We start from the raw sequence: 19,646 nt of genomic DNA on the forward strand, positions 1-19,646 counted from the left end.
AAAATAGTTGCTTTTGTACAGTAAACCGAAGGCATATGCAAAGAAACGAAGAAGATATATATTCAATTCATAACTCATTCGAGGAAATTAAAACCAACAGACAATATAAAACCCAAAAATTAATATGCCACAGGAAGGTTAAAAGGTATGAAGATTCACTTTTACTCATATATTTCAAACCACATCGTAATCATATATAAATCACGAAATCAATATGAAACATCACAATTAAAAAAATCGGCAATTGAACTTAGAATCACAACAACACAAATGGACACAAATTTATTCATAGATTGATCAAAAGAATAAGAAAACAATGAAAATTAACAACCTTTCACTACCCTTTATGAGTACACAACCCTTATGATGAATAAGACTCCCCCTTACATCAATTCAGCAGTTTTCCATCATCTAATCATCAATTCTCACTCAAACCCTAATTTCTCATAATCTCACAAACTCATCCTAAAACATGTTAGTTGCAATCTAATGATCTACATACTTAATATTAGTGAAAGATGGTCTCACCCTTACCTTAGATTGTTTTTCTGAAATCAAAAGCAGCGTTCTTCGTTCCTAGGGTTCTCTCTCTCTGAGTTCTCCTCTTTCTCCTCTTTCTCCAAAAAGCGGTTTAACGTAAAAACTCTTTCTAACCTAAGCTTCTTTATTTATAATACTAATCACTCTTCCTAAATCTATTTAGGCCCAATAACTTATTCTTATTTCTATTCTAACCTCCAATTTTACTTACACTAATAATTCTCGTATTCTAATAAATAATAGAATAATGCCACATAAAAAAATACTAACACCTCATATATATAAATAAATCACGTAAATAGATTCTAACTTAATAAAAAAATAATTAAATAAAAGGAGGGCGTTACACTACATACTTCCGAAGTTGCGACACATGAAACACATCATGCAAGTTTGAAAGATGTGGTGGCAAACCAACTCTATAAGCTATCGTGCCAATTCTCTCAGATATTTGATAAGGACCAATAAACTTTGGAGTCAACTTCTTGGACTTCAATGCACGACCCACACCGGTCATAGGAGTGACTCTCAAGAACACATGGTCACCCTCTTGAAACTCAAGGTCCTTCCTACGCTTGTCATGATAACTTTTCTGTCGACTCTGCGACGCTTTCATATGCTCTCTTATCATCTTGACCTTCTCCGTAGTCTGCTGAACTATTGCAGGCCCCAACACAACACTTTCACCCGACTCAAACCAACATAAAGGGGTCCTACACCTTCGACCATATAAAGCTTCGAAAGGTGCCATACCAATACTCGAATGGTAACTATTGTTGTACTTGAACTCTATCAACGGTAGGTGACTATCCCAAGCTCCACCTTGCTCAAGTACACACACCCTCAACAAATCTTCTAATGATTGAATCGTTCTTTCCGACTGACCATCTGTTTGCGGATGATAAGCCGAACTCAACTTCAACTGAGAGCCCAAAGCTTCTTGCAAGCTCTTCCAAAATCTCGAAGTGAACCTCGGATCTCTATCCGACACAATACTCGACGGGACACCATGCAACGTCACAATATTATGAATATAGATCTCCGCCAACTGAGCTACCGAATAAGTGATATTAATTGGAATAAAGTGTGCCGACTTCGTCAATCTATCGACAACAACCCAAATGGCATCATGTAACACCCCGTTTTCCCAACATAAAAATTTCATTTAAAATCAGAGTATTTTGATCACAACGGAATGTCACATACTTCATTTAAATCATAAAATGGATAATAATGATTATCTTTCAAATTCAACATCATGAAATATCTTAAACTATTGCAGCGGAAAATAGTTCAACATTTTAAAGTCTTGGCACGCAGGCCTTATTGGAAAATCTCATAAATTAGTTCATAAAAGAGACACGTAAGGAATAGAAGTAAAAGCAAGCCCCCATCCCGTTACGTATCAGAGCACCTAGACACCGACTGAGGAGTCCACTCACGAACGCCTCTAATCTTTATTACCTGCACATTACCCACGGTCGAGGCAACATATACGCAGAAGGGGTGAGATTTCATAATCAATACGTTAAGCATATAATCCAATAAAATGCATTTAACAACTTAAGCATTAATAACATATCAACAATTAACAATCAGTATATTTTTCATTTCATAACAATACGATCATCAAATATCATTACTAATTTTCCTCACAATCATAATCAACTTAACACTCAGCATGACGACACAACTCATCTTTGACCATGCAACTCTATCAACTCAACATCAACTCGACAACACAACTCATCTTAGACCATGCAACTCTATCAACTCAACAACAACTTGACAACTTAACATCATGAACTTCTTGATATGCAAATGCATGTGGTACCAATCAACAACAAATGAGCATAATAGGCTCTTCAACGTGTGAGCACAAAGGCTGCCGGGCCTAAAGCCCCCAACTTTAATGAGCACAAAGGCTGCCGGGCCTAAAGCCCCCAACTTTAATGAGCACAAAGGCTGCCGGGCCTAAAGCCCCCAACTTTAATGAGCACAAAGGCTGCCGGGCCTAAAGCCCCCAACTTTAATGAGTATGCAATGGACTCAAACTACCAGCAACTTAGACGACACCATGAACGACTCATACGACTCATAATCATGGACAACTTCTTAATTTCTTGCAACATAGACCGACTCATGCAATCTCAAGACATTAAAGGTCAGCAGCAATGAACAGCAACAGATTTACAACATATAACAGTGTTGGAATATCTCAACATCATTAAAGGAATGGATTACATCAACATAAATATCATAAAAACATCATAACATTATTCATGCAACATTACTAATCATTTCAGTCATATAAACAGACTTCTGTAACATCTAGAAACATTCTAAATCACCCTCATTCTTACTTCTAAGGTCAGCTCAAGACTATACGTGCGAAAGGATCGCATCGGGACAATTTTGGGCAACTAACAGCCTAACTCGCAGTTGCGAGTAACTTCACTCGCAATGGCGAGCAAAGTGTGCATTCTGGGTTCCTACGTATTTACTCGCAGTGGCGAGTTATTCTGCTCGCAGTTGCGAGCTTACAGGTCACTCGCAGTTGCGAGTTGCATTGCTCGCAGTTGCGAGTTCTGGGTTCTAGCTCGCAGATGCGAGTGTTCTTGCTCGCAGGTGCGAGCGATGAATGTCAGTACGGCCAGAAACCTAAAAATTCCAACTTTTCACTTAATCTCCTAATTCTAACCTCAATTCAACATCTAATTATCATCTTATGGTATAACTAAGTTCTGTACACTAATTTAGCATCAACCTAACATCTTTTCATGATTCAATCATCCAATTCGGTCTTAAACCTAATTCCCAATTCTCACCAAAACTTAACCTAATCATGCCAAATTCATCCTATAGAATCATACCCTTAATAGTAATGAAAATTAGTCTCACCCTTACCTGATAATAGCAGAATCGCAGCTCTCCCTCTAGTTCTCCTCTTTTCTGACTTTTCTCCCTTTTTCTCCAAAAACGTACGTATTCTGTTTTCTAACTTTTGTTGTCTATTTATCTCTTCTAATTACTCTTATCACTACTAATTGCTCATCTCACATCACAGCCCAATTTTTCATATTTTTATTTTATTTATCAAATCTTATTTTATTTAATAATAAAATAAGTCATAACAACATAGCAACTTCACCACAACAAAATACTCCACATTATGCAGTTATAAATCATATAACCCACTCAACTTCATGAATCATAAAATTCACACATATCAATCATGAAAATCACGTAAATCATATATATAAATATATTTTTAAATAATCGAATAATTAAGACGGGCGTTACAACTCTCCCCAACTTATAGAATTTTCGTCCTCGAAAATTTACCTCAAGCAAACAACTCTGGATAAGACTCCATCATCTTACTCTCTAGCTCCCATGTCAGGCTTTCACCAGTCGTTCCACTCCAAACAACTCTCACTAGAGGTATCTCCTTGCCTCTCAACGTCTTCATCTTGCGATCATCAATCCTCAAGGGTAAGGTCTCCACCGTAAGGTTGTCTCTAACTTGCACATCATCACTCTGAATCACATGGGATGGGTCTGGAACATATTTCCTCAGCTGCGACACATGAAACACATCGTGCAAATTCGATAAATGCGGTGGTAAGCCAACTCTATAAGCCACCGTGCCAATCCTCTCGGATATCTGATAAGGACCAATAAACTTTGGAGTCAATTTCTTTGACTTCAATGCACGACCGACACCGGTCGTTGGAGTAACTCTCAAGAACACATGGTCTCCCTCTTGAAACTCAAGGTCTTTCTTACGCTTATCATGGTAGCTCTTCTGTCGACTCTGCGACGCTTTCATCTTCTCTTGAATCATCTTCACCTTCTCAGTAGTCTGTTGAACAATTTCTGGTCCTAGAACCACACTTTCACCGGTCTCAAACCAACACAACGGAGTCCTACACCTCCGACCATACAAAGCCTCGAAAGGTGCCATCCCAATACTTGAATGATAGCTGTTATTATAAGTGAACTCTATCAATGGAAGATGACTATCCCAAGTTCCACCTTGCTCAAGTACACAAACTCTCAACAAGTCTTCGAGTGACTGAATCGTTCTTTCCGACTGACCATCTGTTTGAGGATGATAAGCCGAACTTAATCTCAACTTAGAGCCTAAAGCCTCTTGCAAACTCTTCCAAAATCTAGAAGTAAATCTTGGATCTCTATCTGACACGATGCTTGAAGGAACACCATGCAATTTCACTATGTCTCGAATATAAATCTCTGCCAACTGAGCCACAGGAAAACTAATATTAATCGGAAGGAAATGTGCCGACTTCGTCAATCTGTCAACAATCACCCAAATAGCGTCATTTCCCTTAGGAGTATTCGGTAAACTTGTCACAAAATCCATGGATATACTATCCCATTTCCATTCTGGTACATCTAACGGTGTCATCAACCCAGCAGGTTTCTGATGCTCCACCTTCGACTTCTGACAAATCAAACAAGAGTACACAAATTGTGCCACATCACGTTTCAATCCTGACCACCAAAACAGCTTCTTTAAATCATGATACATCTTTGTAGCTCCCGGATGAATGCTCAAGCTACTCCTATGACTCTCTTCCAGAATCATCTTTTTTATCTCATCATTGTCTGGAATACAAATCCTACCTCGGAACCTCAACACACCTTGATCATCGACTTTAAAGTCACCATCTTCAGTTTGATTACTAGCAACCAACAAGTCCACAAACTTAACATCAACCTTCTGTGCATCTCTAATACTTTTCAAGAAATCGTTATCAATTTTCAGCATTCCTAACTTAACGCTCCGAGACGACATTTCACAAACTAAGCTCATATCTCTAAATTGTTCAAGTAATTCAAATTCCTTCACCATCATAGCAGACATATGTAAACTCTTCCTACTTAAGGCATCCGCAACAACGTTAGCTTTACCCGGATGGTAATTCAAACTAAAGTCATAATCCTTCAACAATTCGAGCCACCGTCGCTGTCGCATATTCAATTCTTTCTGATCAAACAAATACTTCAAGCTCTTGTGATCACTAAACACCTCAAATCTCGAACCATACAAGTAATGTCTCCAAATCTTAAGGACAAATACGACTGCAGCTAACTCAAGGTCATGAGTAGGATAGTTTCGTTCATGAGTTCTCAACTGTCTTGATGCATAAGCAACAACTTTACCATCTTGCATAAGTACACCGCCTAAGCCCAATTTGGACGCATCACAATACACTGCAAAAGGTTCATCAGGTTTTGGCAAAATCAAAACTGGAGCCGTCGTCAAACGCTTCTTCAATTCATTAAAACTGTTCTCACAATGAACATCCCACACAAAGGTTTTACCTTTACACGTCAACTGTGTTAACGGGAGTGCCAACTTAGAAAATCCTTCTATAAATCTTCGATAGTATCCTGCCAAACCCAAAAAGCTTCTAATCTCTGTAACCGACTTAGGAGTCTCCCATTGTGATACTGCTTCAACTTTAGATGGATCAACTGCAATACCACTACTAGAAATAACATGGCCCAGAAAACTTACCTCGTCCAACCAGAATTCACACTTAGACAATTTAGCATACAACTTCTTCTCTTTCAGCACTTGCAAAACAATTTTCAAATGTTCCGCATGTTCTTCTTCTGTCTTAGAGTAAATCAAAATATCATCGATGAACACAACCACAAAGCGATCCAAAAATGCATGGAAAATGCGATTCATATACTCCATAAACACGCCAGGCGCGTTACTCACACCAAAAGGCATCACCTTATATTCATAATGACCATATCGCGTCCTAAAGGCCGTCTTCTGCATATCTTCATCTTTTACTTTAATCTGATGATAACCCGACCTTAAATCAATCTTGCTGAACACACGTGCACCCACCAGCTGGTCCATCAAATCATCAATTCTAGGAAGTGGATATCTATTCTTTATAGTTACTTTATTCAGTTGTCGATAATCAATGCACAACCTCATACTTCCATCTTTCTTCTTAACCAACAATACCGGCGCTCCCCAAGGTGAAACACTCGGTCTAATGAACTTCTTATCTAGCAAATCCTCCAACTGTTTCTTCAACTCAGCCAACTCAGAAGCTGACATACGGTAAGGTGTCATAGACACAGGCTTCGTTCCCGGAACAAGGTCAATAGAAAATTCAACTTCTCTTTCCGGTGGTACATCAGGGATTTCATCAGGGAAAACTTCAGGAAAATCACACACCACTTGCAACTTATCAATCACTGCTTGATTCTCCAATGATAAGGATGCCATCAAGGAAAACATCAAGATCCCATCACGCTCCAATTGTTTCAGCTGCTTAGTAGACAAAAATTCTGCTCCACTTTCCTCTTCGGCAGAAGAGAAACGCACCGTTTTACTAAAACAGTTAATGAGAACATGGTTGTACTCTAACCAGTTCATACCAAGAATTACATCCATTCCACTCAGAGGCAGACAAACTAAATCAATCTCAAAATCACGATCAAACATAGACAAAGGACATCGCAAGCAAACAAGAGAAGTAGTCACCGAACCCTTAGCTGGAGTTTCGACGACCATTTCTCCACTCATATCAGACACAGCAAGACCCAACTTAGAAGCACAATCAAAAGCAACAAAACAATGTGTAGCACCAGTATCAATAATAGCAACTAAAGGAGTATTGTTAATATAACAAGTACCTCTGATCAAACGATCCTCATTTTCAGTCTGAGTACCAGTCAAAGCAAACACTTTCCCTCTAGTCTGAGTCTTCTTCGGATTTGTACACTGAGACCCAATATGACCCTCTTCTTTGCAGTTAAAACACACAATGTCCGCATGCTTACACTCTGCAAGTGTATGTCCTTTACTGCCACAACGAAAGCACCGTTTAATATCCTTAGTACAAGCAGTACTCTTATGGCCTTTCTCGCCACAAGTGTAACAAACAACCTCAGCACCAGCATCCTTCTTATTAGACCTCCTCTCATCATTAGCTCTTCCTTTTCCTTTGTCAGCAGGAGCACTGTAAGGCTTTGGGCGACTTTGTTGGCCCTTACCCCTCTTCTCACTCATAATCTTATAATGAGCTTTGCTGTCATCTTCATAGATTCTGCATCTGCTCACCAAAGCAGAAAAGTCACGGATCTGTTGGTAACCAATGGCTCGCTTAATATCAGCACGCAAACCATTCTCAAACTTGATACACTTGGAGAACTCAGCATTGTCCCCCGTGTAGTGTGGATAGAACTGAGCCAGCTCCACAAACTTTGCTGCATACTCCGTCACCGACATGTTTCCTTGCTTTAGCTCAAGGAACTCGATCTCTTTTCTCCCGCGAACATCCTCAGGAAAATATCTGTTTAGGAATTCTCTCTTGAACACAACCCAAGTAATAACTGCATCATCCTGCTCTAGGGTAGGTTGGAGGCTCACCCACCAGTCATCAGCTTCCTCAGCCAGCATATGCGTTCCAAAACGCACCTTCTGATCATCAGTACATTGCATAACTCTGAAAATTCTCTCAACCTCCTTGAGCCACGTCTGTGCTCCATCAGGGTCGTACCTTCCTTTGAAGGTAGGAGGATGATTTCTCAGAAAGGTCTCCAACATTCTCACATCAGCATTCGCACCAGCACCAGCATTTGGATGTTGTCCCACAGCTTGGGCTACAGCTTCCAAAGCAGCAGCAATCGCAGCATCATTTCTTCCAGCCATTCTAGTCCTCTTATAGCAAATAAGATTCGCAGCCTCCAGGTCTCTTCTCTGCACAACACACAACGTTTAGAATATCATAATAGTGGTATTCCAACTGCTAAGGACACAACTCGACTCACTACTTGGCCGGACGGACCGACCTGCTCTGATACCAATTGTAACACCCCGTTTTCCCAACATAAAAATTTCATTTAAAATCAGAGTATTTTGATCACAACGGAATGTCACATACTTCATTTAAATCATAAAATGGATAATAATGATTATCTTTCAAATTCAACATCATGAAATATCTTAAACTATTGCAGCGGAAAATAGTTCAACATTTTAAAGTCTTGGCACGCAGGCCTTATTGGAAAATCTCATAAATTAGTTCATAAAAGAGACACGTAAGGAATAGAAGTAAAAGCAAGCCCCCATCCCGTTACGTATCAGAGCACCTAGACACCGACTGAGGAGTCCACTCACGAACGCCTCTAATCTTTATTACCTGCACATTACCCACGGTCGAGGCAACATATACGCAGAAGGGGTGAGATTTCATAATCAATACGTTAAGCATATAATCCAATAAAATGCATTTAACAACTTAAGCATTAATAACATATCAACAATTAACAATCAGTATATTTTTCATTTCATAACAATACGATCATCAAATATCATTACTAATTTTCCTCACAATCATAATCAACTTAACACTCAGCATGACGACACAACTCATCTTTGACCATGCAACTCTATCAACTCAACATCAACTCGACAACACAACTCATCTTAGACCATGCAACTCTATCAACTCAACAACAACTTGACAACTTAACATCATGAACTTCTTGATATGCAAATGCATGTGGTACCAATCAACAACAAATGAGCATAATAGGCTCTTCAACGTGTGAGCACAAAGGCTGCCGGGCCTAAAGCCCCCAACTTTAATGAGCACAAAGGCTGCCGGGCCTAAAGCCCCCAACTTTAATGAGCACAAAGGCTGCCGGGCCTAAAGCCCCCAACTTTAATGAGCACAAAGGCTGCCGGGCCTAAAGCCCCCAACTTTAATGAGTATGCAATGGACTCAAACTACCAGCAACTTAGACGACACCATGAACGACTCATACGACTCATAATCATGGACAACTTCTTAATTTCTTGCAACATAGACCGACTCATGCAATCTCAAGACATTAAAGGTCAGCAGCAATGAACAGCAACAGATTTACAACATATAACAGTGTTGGAATATCTCAACATCATTAAAGGAATGGATTACATCAACATAAATATCATAAAAACATCATAACATTATTCATGCAACATTACTAATCATTTCAGTCATATAAACAGACTTCTGTAACATCTAGAAACATTCTAAATCACCCTCATTCTTACTTCTAAGGTCAGCTCAAGACTATACGTGCGAAAGGATCGCATCGGGACAATTTTGGGCAACTAACAGCCTAACTCGCAGTTGCGAGTAACTTCACTCGCAATGGCGAGCAAAGTGTGCATTCTGGGTTCCTACGTATTTACTCGCAGTGGCGAGTTATTCTGCTCGCAGTTGCGAGCTTACAGGTCACTCGCAGTTGCGAGTTGCATTGCTCGCAGTTGCGAGTTCTGGGTTCTAGCTCGCAGATGCGAGTGTTCTTGCTCGCAGGTGCGAGCGATGAATGTCAGTACGGCCAGAAACCTAAAAATTCCAACTTTTCACTTAATCTCCTAATTCTAACCTCAATTCAACATCTAATTATCATCTTATGGTATAACTAAGTTCTGTACACTAATTTAGCATCAACCTAACATCTTTTCATGATTCAATCATCCAATTCGGTCTTAAACCTAATTCCCAATTCTCACCAAAACTTAACCTAATCATGCCAAATTCATCCTATAGAATCATACCCTTAATAGTAATGAAAATTAGTCTCACCCTTACCTGATAATAGCAGAATCGCAGCTCTCCCTCTAGTTCTCCTCTTTTCTGACTTTTCTCCCTTTTTCTCCAAAAACGTACGTATTCTGTTTTCTAACTTTTGTTGTCTATTTATCTCTTCTAATTACTCTTATCACTACTAATTGCTCATCTCACATCACAGCCCAATTTTTCATATTTTTATTTTATTTATCAAATCTTATTTTATTTAATAATAAAATAAGTCATAACAACATAGCAACTTCACCACAACAAAATACTCCACATTATGCAGTTATAAATCATATAACCCACTCAACTTCATGAATCATAAAATTCACACATATCAATCATGAAAATCACGTAAATCATATATATAAATATATTTTTAAATAATCGAATAATTAAGACGGGCGTTACAACTCTCCCCAACTTATAGAATTTTCGTCCTCGAAAATTTACCTCAAGCAAACAACTCTGGATAAGACTCCATCATCTTACTCTCTAGCTCCCATGTCAGGCTTTCACCAGTCGTTCCACTCCAAACAACTCTCACTAGAGGTATCTCCTTGCCTCTCAACGTCTTCATCTTGCGATCATCAATCCTCAAGGGTAAGGTCTCCACCGTAAGGTTGTCTCTAACTTGCACATTATTATCAGGAATACAAATCCTACCTCGGAATCTCAACACTCCTTGATCATCAACCTGAAAATCACCATCTGCATTCTGATTACTAGCACCCATCAAGTCTACAAATTTCACATCAACTTCCTGTGCTTCCTTGATACTCTTCAAGAAATCATTATTAATCTTCAACATACCCAACTGCACACTCTGAGGTGTCAATTCACAAACAAGACTCAAGTCTCTAAACTGCTCTAGCAATTCAAATTCTTTCACCATCATAGCCGACATGTGCAATGTTTTCCTACTCAAGGCATCTGCAACCACATTAGCTTTACCCGGATGTTAATTTAAGCCAAAATCATAATCTTTCAACAACTCTAGCCACCTTCTCTGCCTCATATTTAACTCCTTTTGATCAAATAAATATTTCAGACTTTTATGATCACTAAACACTTCAAATCTGGAACCGTACAAATAGTGTCTCCAAATTTTCAACACAAAAACCACAGCAGCCAACTCTAAATCATGTGTAGGGTAGTTCTTCTCATGTATTCTCAATTGTCTCGAAGCATAAGCCACTACCTTGCCATCTTGCATAAGCACACCACCTAAGCCCAACTTGGAGGCATCACAATATACCACAAAAGGTTTATCTGGCTCTGGCAAAATCAAAATTGGAGCCGTTGTCAATCTCCGCTTCAACTCATTGAAATTATTCTCACACTGAGCATCCCACACAAAAGCTTTACCTTTACAGGTCAACTGAGTCAATGGAAGTGCCAACTTCGAAAATCCTTCGATAAATCTTCTGTAATAAACAGCCAAACCAAGAAAACTTCTAATCTCTGTAACTGACTTAGGAGCCTCCCACTGTGATACCGCTTCAACCTTCGATGGGTCCACTGCAATACCACTACCAGAAATAATATGGCCAAGGAAACTTACTTCCCTTAACCAGAACTCGCACTTTGACAACTTTGCATACAATTTCTTTTCTTTCAGCACCTGCAACACAATCTTCAAATGTTCTGCATGCTCTTCTTCAGTCTTAGAATAAATCAAGATATCATCAATAAATACAACAACAAACTTATCCAGAAAAGCATGAAAAATTCTGTTCATATACTCCATGAACACACCAGGCGCGTTAGTAACACCGAAAGGCATCACTTTATATTCATAGTGTCCATACCGTGTCCTAAAGGCCGTTTTCTGCATATCTTCATCCTTCACCTTAATCTGATGGTAACCTGACCTCAAATCAATTTTACTAAACACGCGAGCACCCACTAATTGATCCATCAAGTCGTCAATTCTCGGAAGTGGATACCTATTCTTTATCGTCACTTTATTCAGCTGACGGTAATCTATGCACAATCTCATGCTACCATCCTTCTTCTTAACTAGCAACACAGGTGCTCCCCAAGGTGACACACTTGGTCTTATAAACTTCTTATCAAGCAATTCTTCCAACTGCTTCTTCAATTCTGCCAACTCGGAGGCTGACATACGGTAAGGAGCCATCGACACAGGCTTCGTACCCGGCACAAGATCGATCGAAAATTCAACCTCCCTCTCTGGTGGTACATCTGGAATCTCATCAGGAAAAACTTCAGGAAATTCATTCACCACGGGCAATCTATCAATTATCGACTGACTCTCTACAGACAAATACGCCATCAAGGAAAACATTAAGTTTCCATCATGCTCTAACCGCTTCAGCTGCTTGGTAGATAAAAATTCTGCTCCACTCTCTTCTTCAGCAGAAGAAAAGTACACCGTCTTTCTAAAACAATTAATATGCACATGGTTGTATTCCAACCAGTTCATACCAAGGATCACATCCATACCCGTCAATGGCAAACATACAAGATCAACTTCAAAATCTCTACCATACATGGATATAGGGCAACTCTGACAAACAAACGATGTGGTTACTGAACCCTTAGATGGAGTTTCAACAACCATTTCCACAGGCATACTTGACATAACTAAACCCAACTTATTTGCACAATCAACAGCAATGAAACAATGTGTAGCACCAGTATCAATAATAGCAATTAAAGGAGTACCATTAAAGAAACAAGTACCTCTGATAAGTCGATCTTCATTAGCCGTTTGTGTACCGGCCAATGCAAACACCTTCCCACTAGTCTGAGTCTTCTTAGGCTTCTTGCACTGAGAACTAAGATGACCCTCTTCATCACAATTAAAGCAAACCATGTCACCACGCTTGCACTCAGCCATGATATGCCCTTTCTTGCCACAACGATGACACTTCTTCTCATCCCGTTGAGTACATGCATTACTCTTGTGGCCTTTCTCACCACACTTGTAACAAACTATCTCAGCTTGAACATCTCTTCCCTTGGGTCTCCTTTCCTCAGGCATCCTCTGTTTGCCCTTGTCAGCTGGGGCACTGTAAGGCTTCGGACGACTCTGCTGTCCCTTACCCCTACGGTCACTCATCACCTTGTAGTGAGCTTTGGTATCATCTTCATAGATTCTGCATCTGCTCACCAAAGCAGAAAAGTCACGGATCTGCTGGTAACCAATGGCTCGCTTAATATCAGCACGCAAACCATTCTCAAACTTTATGCACTTAGAAAATTCAGCATTGTCTCCAGTATAGTGTGGATAGAACTGAGCCAACTCCACAAACTTGGCTGCATACTCTGTCACTGACATGTTTCCTTGCTTCAACTCAAGGAACTCAATCTCTTTCCTTCCGCGAACATCCTCAGGGAAATATCTGTTTAGGAACTCCCTCCTAAACACAGCCCAAGTCACAACTGCATCACCTTGCTCTAATTCAGGTAAGAGACTCACCCACCAATCATCAGCTTCCTCAGCTAGCATGTGCGTACCAAAACGCACCTTCTGGTCATCGGTACATTGCATAACCCTGAAAACTCTTTCAACTTCTTTGAGCCATGTCTGTGCTCCGTCAGGGTCGTACCTTCCTTTGAAAGTAGGAGGATGATTCCTCAGAAAGGCCTCCAACATTCTTACATCAGCATTAACACCAGCACCAGCATTCTGTTGTTGTCCTATAGCTTGGGCCACAGCTTCCAATGCAGCAGCCACCGCAGCATCGTTTCTTCCAGCCATTCTATTTCTCTTGTAACAGATAATATTCGCAGCCTCCAGGTCTCTACTCTACATAACAACAGAAATCAGCACAACTGAGACAATATAAATTGTCAAACAACTCTACATGGCTCGACACGACTCTACTAATTGGCCGGACAGACCGACCTGCTCTGATATCAATTGTAACACCCCGTTCTCCCAACAACGTAATATTAATTATTATAATCAGAGTAATCACACAACGGAGTGTCACACTACTTTTCAAAAATTCATAAATAGAAAATATCTATTTATTTAAGACCAACATAAAGAATCTTAATAAACCGCAGCGGAATAATTCTTTAAAAATATAGTTTCAACCAAAATTCAACATCAATGAAAATCTTGGCACATAGGCCCCAACATAAATCAACTTTATTTTCAACAACGATAAACTGTAATAGCAAGTCTTTTCCAAAATATGTGATACATAAAAGAAATGAGAAGACATTCGCAACGATTTCCCCATCCTAGTATGTATCAGAGCCCTAGACACTTGAGCCGACCAAACCTACAAGTCATCAGTACCTGCACATTACCCACGGTCGAGGCAACATATACGCAGAAGGGGTGAGAAACTTATCCAATAATAATAATATATAATTCATCAAATTAATGAAAACAACAAAGCATATCACAACAGGCATCATTAATAATGTATTTAAATAAACACATAGGCAACGACATAATTATTTTCGGCAACAAGGTACAGCAACAACAACAACAACAACGTTATCCACAACGACACCGACAACTCGACAATGCGACAACGCGACAACGACAACAACTCGACAATGCTACAACGACAACAACAACCCAACAATGCTACGACAACAACAACTAATGCATCATGCAGGTGGTACCAATCTACGCGCGTTGAATGCTAAGCATTCCAGGGCATAAGCCCCCAACGATTTGGATGGTTAAAGCATCCCAGGGCATAAGCCCCCAACAGGTGAATGATAAACATTCCAGGGCATAAGCCCCCAACAAAACATGAGTATGCATATGGACTCGACTTGTGTATATCAACATACAACTTCAACAACGACTACAACAACAACATATGTGCCTACAACAATTATGACACACTCCCCAACTTCGACATCAGATGATACAACGACATCAACAACGGAAATCAAACAACATAGCATATATATAAATCAATTACATTCATCTCTAAGTCTAAAACATCCTTCAAAAGCAATTAAGTTTTGATCAATAGGACATAAGTCAAATACCCATAAAACACCTCAACTAAGTCCCTAACACTTAAGTTTGAAGTTGGGAAACCAACCATATGTTTTTGGACTATCTTGGGATTAGTTATGCTAAGTTTTCTTAAAGTTTTCTGAAGATCCACTTGGACTATTTTTATCATAACTCAAAATCTACAAATCTTTTCCACTCCAAACCAAGGCCATTTTAAAGCTAACTTAATTATCTACAACTTTCATGTTTACACCTAAGGCCAGTTCAAAACAGAAACGGGTGAAAAAGACGCAAGAACACGAAACAGGGGAATGCTGTCACTATTACATCGTACTACGATGGAATGCATCGTACTAGGATGGGATACACTGAAAAAGTCTTGTTTGCTGCTGGAAAAATCGTAGTACGATTTCCCAGCATCGTACTACGATGGAACATGGACAGTTCTACGGAAACAGACCAGTTTTCACTCCAAAAACCCCAATTTCATCAACCCAAACCCCAAATTTGATCCCATAATCACCCAAATTGTTTTAGAAACATGTTTACAGGTTTATTAGACAACATAGGGGATAAAACAACATATAATCATGCAATTCAACAACAAGTTTCATCATAATTCATCATCTAACATAACTTCTCAAACCCTAAAAACCAAGAACAACAAATTCATAAATTTTCAAATTATATACCATGATTATTGAAAGGAATCCCACCCTTACCTTATCTCAGCAAATTCTACAGCAAAAAACGATTGGATTCTCTCTTCCTAGCTCTTCTCCTAGCTTTCTCTTGGTTCTTCTCCTTTTTCTCTCCAAAAACCAGTTTTTCTATTGTTTGTACGTGAAACTGTTTATCTCTGCTTCTCTTTCTTTTTCTCCCAAAAATATAACTTCTTTCTTTTCATTTAACTCCCACTAAACTCTCATAATTACTAATTAACTCCCATTAACCAAAATATTAATATTTTACTCCTATTTTTATTTCTCCTAATATTTCCACAAATAATAAAGCCATATAAAATTATATAAAACACTCAAACATCCACTAAAAATAATATAATAAAAATGGGGCGTTACATTAACAATTGACACTAATAAAATTGTAATTCAATTAGCATCTTTTGATTATAATTTCAGAGAAAATTTGATCAGGACCAAAATCTAAAGAATAGCATTTTATAAAACGCAAGAACATACTTAACTCTATTTTTAAATTGGGAGGCACAAGTTAATAAATTGTGGGTTTTTCTAATCTATGCAACATTGCATAGGATAAGGTACACTAAATGCACCATTTTTTTTAACAATAACTATTATATTAATTATCATTTTCTTGAAAAATGGTAATTTTCTCTATCCTATTAATCATCCTATTTTTTTATAGGGAAATGTTAACTTGTGCCCTTAAGACACAAGTTAATGATTTAAATATAGAAATAAATTATTGAAATGTGTGCATTTATTTAGTCTTTCACTTTTAAATGTATTGAATGCACAATTTTAGAGAACATTTTTTCTTTTGGAATTCTTAACATGTGCCCTAAGGGCAGGGGCGGATCCAGATTTTAGGTATATATGGAGCTAAAATTTTAAATAAATATTAATACAAACTTTTTTTTTAATCGACAAATATTATTACCTCATTTTTTGATACAATACATTACAATAAAAATCGTTTTCTATCTATTTGTTTTTTTTGGTTACATTCCGGTCTCTTTTTTTTTGGTTACATTCTATCTATTTGTTTAAAATGAGCTAAAATGACATTATTGTTAATTGTTAATAGAACATATTTTTCTATATCACAAGAGAGTCATTTAAGCATATGAAAGTGAGTGAGTGTGTTGTATGTGTTTTATCTATTAAAAAAATAAAAAATAAAAAAATATAGGGAAACCATGTGGAGCTATAGTCCCATATAGCTCCAACATGGATCCGCCCCTGCCTAAGGGCACGAATTCTTAACATGTGCCCTAAGTTAAATGTATTGAATACACAAAATTTTAGAGAATATTTTTTCTTTTGGAATTCTTAATATGTGCCCTAAGGGCACAAGTTAACAATACCCTATTTTTGGAATTCTTAACATGTGCCCTAAGTTAAATGTATTGAATGCACAAAATTTTAGAAAATATTTTTTCTTTTAGAATTCTTAACATGTGCCCTAAGGGCACAAATTAACAATACCCTTTTTTATAACTACTGTATATAATACTCCATGAATTACATCTGGTAATAAGTATAATAGTGCATGGAGAATTATCCGTGAATTAAATGGAACGATATTTCTTTGTAGGAGGGTGCCATGAAAAATTATTTGGATTTGTTTTTAAGAAGAAAAGTCAGAACAAATTTAACTTCAAAAATTTAGATAGTAGCAACAAATTCAAGTAGTGTCCCTAAAAAAACAAATTCAAGTAGTGTTTGTGTGTCTAAGAAAAAAAACGTAAATATGCTTGTGTGACTCGATGAAATCGTAAATAAGGAATTTCTTGAGAACATATGAGAAAAATGTGGTATAGCTGCCACGTTAGAACAAACGGGTGAGTTTTGGGAACTTGCCATATCCTTCAGAAAAAATTCTAACGCAGAAGGAAAAAAGACTGAAAGAAAAAAAGTTCAACTATACATTGAACTGTGTTTAGAAGATGATTATTCAAATTTTCACAAAATATAATAGAGTAGTTAATAGAGGTGAGAGATGGAGGGAAAATACAATTACTTGCCATTTTTCAAGAAAATGATAATTAATATGATAGTTTTTATTGAAAAAAGTGGTACATTTAATGCACCTTATCCTATGCAATGTTGCATAGGCCGGGGCGGTTGGCTTCATATCCATGGGGTAGCATTGACTATCCCAAAAGAAGGAAAAATCTTGACTAATTGGTATAGGTTTATATGTAGCTACCCCATCAATATTTTATTTGGCTACTCTAAATAATTTTGTTGGTTTAAAGGAAGATGATATTGCACAAATATTGATAATATATTTAGTTTAGTGTCAATTATGAATTAATTTACGTTCTTACAACTCCATAAAGCTCAACTTTTATAAATAACTATTGTATAACTTTTATTTTCTTCGTTGTCGTTTCATTAAATATACGTAAAAATTATTGTAAATTTATTTTACTTATTGATTAAGTTTAATATATTAGCTTTTAAAATATATTTTATTTCTTCTTTATATTTGGCCCCCTCGTAAAAATTGTGTGAACTTCGCCGCTGTGCATAGGTTAGAAAAACTCATAAATCAAATATAGAAATAGTTTATTGGAATGTGTGTATTATATTAATCTTTATAATGAATTGAATGCACAAATCAAATCCTTAAAGATACAAGTATGTGTCGTTATTAAGAAGTTGTGAAGCATAGATTCAGTGACATTCATAAGACATTTACAAGATTTTATTTAGTGTTGAATAGTGGAAAAACTCTTCTAAAAGAGAAGGAAAATAAGGGTTCAAATCAACACTTTTAAAACATACAACAAAACTCACCAAATAAAACATAAAAATAAACAAAAAATTAAATATGAGAATCAGCTTTTATGTCATTTCCCACGTTGAATTTCTATTAGACACATCACACATCTTACAAAACATTAAGTCAAAATCAACTAATTCATTCTAACATTCCTAAATTAACAAACCAAGTTAAAAAAAAAAAAATAATTGTGGTGGCCGGGGATTGAACCCCGAACCTTGAATACATTATGTATTGTCCATATCAACTGAGCTAAGCTCACAAGGACAAACCAAATTAAAATATTTAAATCAGGATAAAACCCAAACAAAATTTTAAAACAAAACCTAAATTGACCAAATATAGAATTAAGCCAAAAAAAAAAGCAGAATAACTTCTAGATTAATTTAATGATAAAATAATCATTCCTTAAGGTTGAGAAAAGGATGATTAATATTGGACAAAGTGATAGACTAAGACAGATACTACCCACACCCCAAATAATTCAAGTTACACCCCAAAATTACTAATATACCATTTAATTAAAATAAACTATAACTATTTTATGTAAACTGATTTTACATATACTACGTAAACTGAGTTTACATAGACTGAGTTTACATAAGTTAAGTAAACTAACGTAAACTGATTTTACACAGTTTATGTAAACCGAGTTTACGTAGTTTATGTAAACTCAATTTACGTAGTTTATGTAAACTGAGTTTACGTGTATGTTATTCCTCTTTAGAATATGTACGTAAACTAAATTCACGTGAGACCTATGTAAACTTAAATTACGTCACCCTTCTACGTAAAATTAAATCAAACAAATCGACAGACAAACGTGAAATTAACAATAACGATAAACATCCATGGTAAAATTAACAACATCGAATAAATCATAGAGCAAACGATAAATAGAAACTCGAAGAAATTTATGAAATTCACTTACTTGTATGAATCGAGTAGGTATCAATGGAAGAAATGTTGATTTAATTAGCGATTTTAGCAGGTATTGATTGCATATCCATGGTGGTTTGTGG

At 37.3% G+C, this 19,646-nt stretch overlaps 3 long non-coding RNA genes and 1 pseudogene across 3 annotated transcripts; all 4 read right to left on the reverse strand.

Annotated features, from left to right (window-relative positions):
• Positions 1 to 1,719: 1,719 nt before the first annotated feature.
• LOC146919538 (uncharacterized) lies at positions 1,720 to 4,172 on the reverse strand. The gene is made up of 2 exons (XR_015011519.1): positions 3,886 to 4,172; positions 1,720 to 2,004 (listed from the first exon to the last, which is right to left on the reverse strand). It is a non-coding gene; the product is annotated as an uncharacterized LOC146919538 (long non-coding RNA).
• A 2,485-nt stretch (positions 4,173 to 6,657) lies between these two features.
• Positions 6,658 to 8,333, reverse strand: LOC146919539 (uncharacterized; annotated as a pseudogene).
• A 123-nt stretch (positions 8,334 to 8,456) lies between these two features.
• On the reverse strand, positions 8,457 to 10,788 carry LOC146919540 (uncharacterized). The gene is made up of 2 exons (XR_015011521.1): positions 10,623 to 10,788; positions 8,457 to 8,741 (listed from the first exon to the last, which is right to left on the reverse strand). It is a non-coding gene; the product is annotated as an uncharacterized LOC146919540 (long non-coding RNA).
• Positions 10,789 to 14,200: 3,412 nt separating this feature from the next.
• Positions 14,201 to 15,993, reverse strand: LOC146919541 (uncharacterized). The gene is made up of 2 exons (XR_015011522.1): positions 15,855 to 15,993; positions 14,201 to 14,448 (listed from the first exon to the last, which is right to left on the reverse strand). It is a non-coding gene; the product is annotated as an uncharacterized LOC146919541 (long non-coding RNA).
• Positions 15,994 to 19,646: the final 3,653 nt, after the last annotated feature.

The sequence above is a fragment of the Medicago sativa genome, chromosome 5 (assembly GCF_051527215.1).
Source record: "Medicago sativa cultivar Bolivia chromosome 5, Bolivia_mono, whole genome shotgun sequence".
NCBI classification, from domain to species: domain Eukaryota; kingdom Viridiplantae; phylum Streptophyta; class Magnoliopsida; order Fabales; family Fabaceae; genus Medicago; species Medicago sativa.